This window comes from Macaca mulatta, chromosome 1 (genome assembly GCF_049350105.2).
Source record: "Macaca mulatta isolate MMU2019108-1 chromosome 1, T2T-MMU8v2.0, whole genome shotgun sequence".
Lineage (NCBI taxonomy): Eukaryota > Metazoa > Chordata > Mammalia > Primates > Cercopithecidae > Macaca > Macaca mulatta.
In genome coordinates, this window is record NC_133406.1 from 78,270,465 (window position 1) to 78,277,853 (window position 7,389).

Genomic DNA, 7,389 nt, shown 5'->3' on the forward strand with positions numbered 1-7,389 from the left:
GTGCAAAGATGTGGCTTGCTTCAGAGCTAAAATTCATCAGATCAATTCCATTAAAATATAACTTATGTGAGAGTAATGAATTTTAAAGCCCCCAAAATAATTTTTTGAAGTTACAAATACAAGCAAGCAGTGAGTTGAATTATTAACTTTAACAAATTTGTCATCATAAAAGTATGTTTTAATTTGACTTCAATAGTTTTTAGCCCTGGATTCAAGCCAGGATGCTGTCATCTGAAAAGATGATTCGTGATCAAGAAAGAAACATGTTGGGGTTTAGAACACTGGGAGTTCAATACTGTGGAAACAGTTTTGAGACTCTGAAAACTGAGATATGTTTAGGCATGAGGAGTTGATAGTGCCATTGTATATGCATTATATCAAGGGATACCATTCTGAGTGCCCCAGTCCATGCTGGGCAGAGGCTCTGAGGATAGGGCAGCAGCTGTTGGAAAGTCACATGGTATGAGGATGCTACTGAGCTTACTAACACAGGAAAGTTGATTCTAGTGTCTATGTTCCATTTTGTTTATATGCCTCCTGGTCTTGGAGCCTCCTGAAGACCTGCAGAAGAAAGCAATTAAAGGTAGGATGGAGATCCAAATAAAATGGAGATATAAAGCACAGATTTTGGAACCAGATGACGTCCCTCATTAGAGATGACTTATTTAACCTCTTTCATAGTTATGGAGAGGCGATCTCAGCACCTTTCATGGCAGATTTGAGATTCCCTTTGGTTATGGCCACTTCATATTTCCACTAGTGAACAGAATAGTTCTCACCAACTGTTCTCTCGGCTTCTTCATGTTTGTTCTCCAAAATTACCCAATACCTATCGCAGCCCTACCTTAAGTGGCCTAGTATAGTTTTACCATCCTTTAAGATAAGTTCCCTTCTTTAGGCCTCAAGCCAGCTGGGTGGACTCTCAGTGTTCTTGTTCCTGAGGACAAGAGTCTTCTCAGGCTGGTACCCAGCCTCAGCCTCACAGTTGAAGCTAATCTTACAGACGACCCAGTAGATAGCCTGAGAAAATGCTTAATATACTAGAAAAACTAAGGCAATATACTTTTCAAAATATTTGTTAAAGCTTTGTTGATTTCTATATTTTACTTGGCTTTGCATTATTATTATTTTTTATTAGGAATTTCATATGGGAAGAATGTTGGAGCACCTCCTAATCTGTTTCAGTGCTTAAGGCCTGCAAAAGTCTTTGTTTGGCTCCCACCTCAACCTTGAAATGCTTCATTATCTTTTCTCTGGATCATACACCCACATTTTCTTAAACTAGTTTCTTTTCTTTTAACTTGAGGTAACTGACCCAACGTCTGCTGCCATTTTCTCAGATCCTGCTTTTCAAGCTGCTCTTAATTTTTGCCTCTTTTTGATGTCACTTCCACTGCTATTTCTATAGAAGCTACAAACACCCCTGTAAAATCTGTTGACCCTATGTTCTATTTCCTTCTCATGGCAACCCATTACCTCCCAAAAAATGAATTCATAAACATTGATCTAGACTAGTTCTTTTCTACAGCTAAAGTGGGATGGCTATACTACACATACCTTTGTATAGATCCTTCCTAAACTCTCTCTCACCCTAACACCTGCTTCTGTCAGCTCTGCATAAGCAGTTGAAGCCTGAGGTGGGTGTGGGGCGAGGAAGAACAGCTCATCTTAAATTTTCTAAAATCATCCATCATCACCAATAGCAGCAGACCCATGCTGTATTAACACGGCATGGTGACCCAGCAAGTTTGATCAAATGCATATTTTTACCTATACAGGGTGATGAGAAAGTGTTACCACTTCACACTTATGACAGCATTATAATTAGGTTCATAGTCAACAAACACCTGGGGAATAAATGAATATGTGTCTTTGTGTGCATATGTATGTGAGATACAGACAGAGAGGATTTAAATACATCTGTTTCTTACTGAAGGACCGTTTTGTACTACAAAGTGTTTCACTGAAACATGGAAGTGTCTCCTGGTTGAATGACAATGAGTCATATGTAATTGGTCCTCACGAAACCTGCCCTGTATATATATTTATATCCTCTCTAGTTGTCTTTTGTCAAGTAGTATGGCAGAGGATCTGGAGTCAGAGGCTCAACAACCCTGTTGGCAGCTTCATACCATCACTTGTATTTTTTGTTTATATTTACTGCCTTTAAAAAAAGATACTAGTCATATTTAATGTATTCTTACTGTAAATTATTCAAACAATATAAAGTGCAAGAAATATATATACAGAAATGTGAATATCTTCATTCTTCCCACACTGCCTTATCTACCTAGAGGGGAGAATGTCAACATTTTGCCAAACATCCGCTATGGTCTAAATGTTTGTATACCCCAAAATTAATATGTTGAAACCTAATCACCAAGGTAATGGTATTAGAAGATAAGGCCTTTGGGAGATGGGACTGGTACCCTTATAAAGAAGACTTGAGGGAACCTGTTTGCCCCTTCTGTGAAGACACAGCAAGAAGGTGCTACTCATGAGGAATAGGCCCTCACAGACACTGAATCCTTTTTAAGGCAGTAGCTGCTGCTATCATGCCGGCTGCAGCAGGGAAGAGCAGCTGGAGCCCCACACTTCTTGAAGCCAGTGGGAGCCCCGCCCCTTCTGAGTTGGGATGGGAGCTCCCGGGGCTGCTGCAGCTGCCCAAACCACAGCTGCAGACCCAGGCCTCCTGCTCTATAGAGCAGGCAGGAGCCCCGACCGGGGCTACAGTAGCCCAAACTGCAACTGTGGATCCGAGCCTCCCTGTGCTTTTGGGGGAGCTGGGAACAGGTAGGATCTGCCCTCCCAAGTGCGGCTGCAGACCTGGGCCTCTGGCTTCAGGAAGTCGACAGGAGCAGGGGACAAGCAGGAGCCCTGTCCCTTCCAAGTTGGCGGGGCGGAAGCTCCCAGGTGCAGCTGCTGCTGCCCTCCCAAGTGCAGGACGTGGGGATCTCTGCAGCCTGCACCCTTGGGAGCCCTTGGGCACCCCAGGAAGGCCCCCTTTGCCCCGTCCCTGCAGGCTCAGGGGTGTCTGCTCCCACTGTCTGGCTTCTCTTAGGCCCCAGCACCCTCTCCAATCTCGGAGTCCGGTTGGAGCCAAGCCCTGGGGTCATGAATGGCAGCAGGAGGCAGACATGAGCCCTAGACAGAAGGGCTGGTGTTCCCAATAAGGCCCCGCCCTCAGGACGTGGAGGGCCTGAAGGCTGGGGACTGGGCTGCCGGTTTCTCCCACCAGAGTGGGGACTCAGGTGCCTCTTCCAGCCCGTTCATGGCCGCCCATGGACCAGTCAGCACACACTTCCTCCCCTCTGAGGTCATGAAAGCCCTGGGCTCAGCCAGAGTAGGGCAGAGGATGGCCCGGGGACGAAGAGTGCAGAGACACAGGCTGATCAGCTGCAGACAGGAGTACCCTCTCCACTGAGAGCTGCAGAGATGACCTGCTAGCAGAGAGGAGCTACTCTGTCTGCTGAGAGCTTCAGAGACCTGCAGAGACATCTGCATGACTTGCTTGCAGGGAGGAACCACTCTCTCCAGGACCTCCTCTCTGCTGAGAGCTGAACACTCAACAGGATGACCTGCCTACAGAGAGGAGCTACCCACTCTTCTGAGCTGTTCTATCACTAAATAAAACTCTTCTCCCCTTCATTTGTCTGGATGCAGGACAAGAACTTGGGCAAAGGTGTCGTGGCCACAGAGGTTTCTGATCAGAGAAATCAACACCCCAGAGATCCCGTAACACTTTGGTTCCTTGATCTTGGACTTCCCAGCCTAGAACTGTGAGCAACAAATTTCTATTGCTTTTAAATTACCTAGCCTGAGGTATCTTGTTATAGCAGTCTAAACGGACTAAGACAACATCCTTTGGTCTTTTTAAAAAATGCATTTATACATATACACTATACACCACACATACAGTTTTGCTATTTGTTTTACATATGTGATAATAATATATAGATCATTACTCAACCTGTCTTTTCATTTAAGAATAGGTCTTCAGAGCTTTGCACATCACTGTAGTCAGCTCTAGCTCCTTCTTATAATGACAATCAGTATTTCATATTATGCATATAATATGTATTGTTTGACCATTTCTCTATATAACCAATAATGAATGTTCTTGTATACATCTTCGTGAAGCTGTGTAAGTATTTCTTTAGAATGGAATAATTGCTGAATGAAGGGGTATATACATTTTTCTAAAGTGATCTTTCAGATTCACTCCCATATTTTATATTTCCTATCTGTTTCTGCTCAAAAATTTAATATTTTCAATTATTTTAGTTGATACCATTCTGATAGGCAAAACTGGTACACTTGTTCTAATTTGCACTTTTCAGATGACAGTAAATTGGATATCTTTTTATTTATTCTCTGTTTATATATTATTTATTCTCTGTAATAGCAAAACTGTATGTGTGCTGTAAATTTTCCTTTCCATCCTTTGTCTGTTTTTTAAATAGGCTATTTGGCATTTCCTTATTAATTTGTAAGAATTCAATGTATGCTAGATTATTAACTATTCGCTTTCTAAATATCTTGCAAAGTTTTCTCCCTGTAATGTATCTTAACTTTACATATGATGTCTTTTACTGCTTTGAAGCTTTAATTGATCTGATCTGCAATTATTTTTATGGCTTTTTTTTTTTTTTTGCCTTGTTTAGAAATGATTTCCTTGTTCCAAAGTTAGAAAAATACCCTACTATGTTTTCTTCTCACATACATTTCAGGAATAACTTTTAAATTTATTTGGAGTTATTTCAGTGAGTGCTATTAGGTATGGAGTCTATTTTTTCCCCAAATATATATTAATAGTTATTTCTCTTAACACAATTTGGTAAATTTCTTCAGCTGACTTAAAATGTCACTTTTATCATAAACTAACTTTTAAAATATACCTGGGTCTGTACCTAGACATTGGTTTAGAATTCCAACTTCCAGAAAATTTGGCACATAGCATTCAACATTGAGAAATAGCACAGTCAACTTTGAGAAAACAACACAGACAGTGGAGATACACAAAATACAAAATGATAAAAGGGAAATAACCACATTAGAAGAACCCTTTAAGATGGCTGAAATCTATGTAAATGAATTTTAAAACCTGGATAGAAATGAATAACTTTCTAGAAATTCACCACATTTATCAAAAGTGACTCCAGAAGAGTTGGAAAATCTAAACAGTCTGATTTTTATAGAAGAAATAGAGAAAACTTTCAAAGAGTTACACCCCTATCAAGGCAACAAGACCAGACAGTGTTACAGATGAATTTGATAAAGGCATTAAAGGGCAAATAATTCCAATGGTTTTTTTGTTTGTTTGTTTGTTTGTTTGAGATGGAGTTTTGCTCTGTCGCCCAGGCTGGAGTGCAGTGGAGGTGGAGCCCTAGCCAGGGACCCGCCTTTCTCTATCCAGCACTTCTCTTTCCCCCTTCCCTATCATTTAAAGGGACCACACTGTTCCCTTCTCAGCACTCCTATATCAAAACTTCCATATTCTCTTTTTTTATTGGATATAGTTGTTTTTTTTTTTTTTTTTTTTTTTTTTTTTTTTTTTTTGAGACAGAGTCTGGCTCTGCCTCCCAGGCTGGAGTGCAATGGCCGGATCTCAGCTCACTGCAAGCTCCGCCTCCCGGGTTCACGCCATTCTCCTGCCTCAGCCTCCCGAGTAGCTGGAACTACAGGCGCCCGCCACCTCGACCGGCTAATGTTTTGTATTTTTAGTAGAGACGGGGTTTCACCGTGTTAGCCAGGATGGTCTCGATCTCCTGACCTCGTGATCCACCCGTCTCGGCCTCCCAAAGTGCTGGGATTACAGGCTTGAGCCACCGCGCCCGGCGTTTATTTTATTTTATTTTATTATACTTTAAGTTCTAGGGTACATGTGCACAACGTGCAGGTTTGTTACATATGTATACATGTGCCATGTTGGTGTGCTGCACCCGTTAACTCGACATTTACATTACAAAACCTCCAAATTCTCTTTATGAGACAGATATAACTGGGCTGCGTGTCTGGAGGTCCCTCGTGTTGGGACCGAGGGCACCTGTGTTCTGCGGGCTGGCTGGAGTGCTGGAGGTGAGTCAGGGCAGGTGTAAACTCTGCATCTCATTGTTCCCTGGTGCCACCAGACATTGCTCAGGCTACCGGCACCATGAAGATCTGGACTTCGGAGCACATCTTTGACCACTCATGGGAAACTGTTACAACAGCTGCGACGTAGAAATACCCAGATCCTATGAACCCAGGTGTGGCTGGAGTTAATGTGTTGGACCGACATATAGATCCCTCTGGAAAGTTGCACAGCCATAGACTTCTCAGCACAGAGTGGGGACTGCTGTCCATTGCGAAGTCTCTTATTGGTGCAGCAAGAACCAAAACATATGTGCAAGAACATTCTGTTGATCCTGTAGAGAAAGCAATGGAACTTAAATCTACTAATATTTCATTTACAAATATGGTTTCAGTAGATGAGAGACATATAAAAACCATATCCTCAGGACCCAGAAGGAACTATTTTGACTCAAGAAGCCATAATCACTATGAAAGCGGTTAGCCTCAGCAGTTACCTTGAAGGACTGATGGCAAGTACAATATCCTCAAGTGCCAGTAAAGGTGAAGAAGCAGTGGAATGGGTAATGTACACATTAAATGCTGAGATTGGGCTGGGCGCGGTGACTCACGCCTGTAATCCCAGCACTTTGGAAGGCCAAGGCAGGCAGATAACCTTAGGTCAGGAGTTTGAGACGAGCCTAGCCAACATGGTGAAACCATCTCTACTAAAAAATACAAAAATTAGCTGGACATGGTGGTGGGCACCTGTAATCTCAGCTACTCAGGAGGCTGAGGCAGGAGAATGGCTTGAATCTGAGAGGCGGAGCCTGCAGTAAACTGAGATCATGCCATTGCACTCTAGCCTGGGTGACAAGAGTGAAACTCCGTCTCAAAAAAAAAAAAAAAAAAAAAAAGCAGAGATTGAAGAATTGACAGCTCAGCAGGAGGAAGCAATGGCAGCAGCAGCATTTGCCGAGGAGGGATCATGAAAGTTGGTAGACAACATCGGGTACCCCAGGTCTCTCCAAGCTGACTATATATTTATTTGTCATTTTAAAATTACAACTATATTTTAGGTAGTTTTTTTTTTATAAGCTGATATAAGGCTATATGACTTTTGATGAAAACAGAAAGTCTTCTAAATAAAAGGGATCATCTGAAATTAATGTTGTTTGAAATTACTATCTGATTTTGAGGGTGCCATTATTTATGTGAAAAATTAACAAGAAGTCCTTGGAAATTGGTGTTGACATTAAATCTCCTTAAGGTAGTATTTTAAAGCTTTTCATACATTGAAACTCCAGCTGCCTTTGGACCAACTCCAGAACAGAGCAG

At 42.0% G+C, this 7,389-nt stretch overlaps 1 pseudogene; it reads left to right on the top strand.

Moving 5' to 3' along the window:
- The first annotated feature begins 6,154 nt into the window (after positions 1-6,154).
- On the top strand, positions 6,155-7,087 carry LOC710791 (PRELI domain containing protein 3B-like; annotated as a pseudogene).
- The last annotated feature ends 302 nt before the right edge of the window (positions 7,088-7,389 follow it).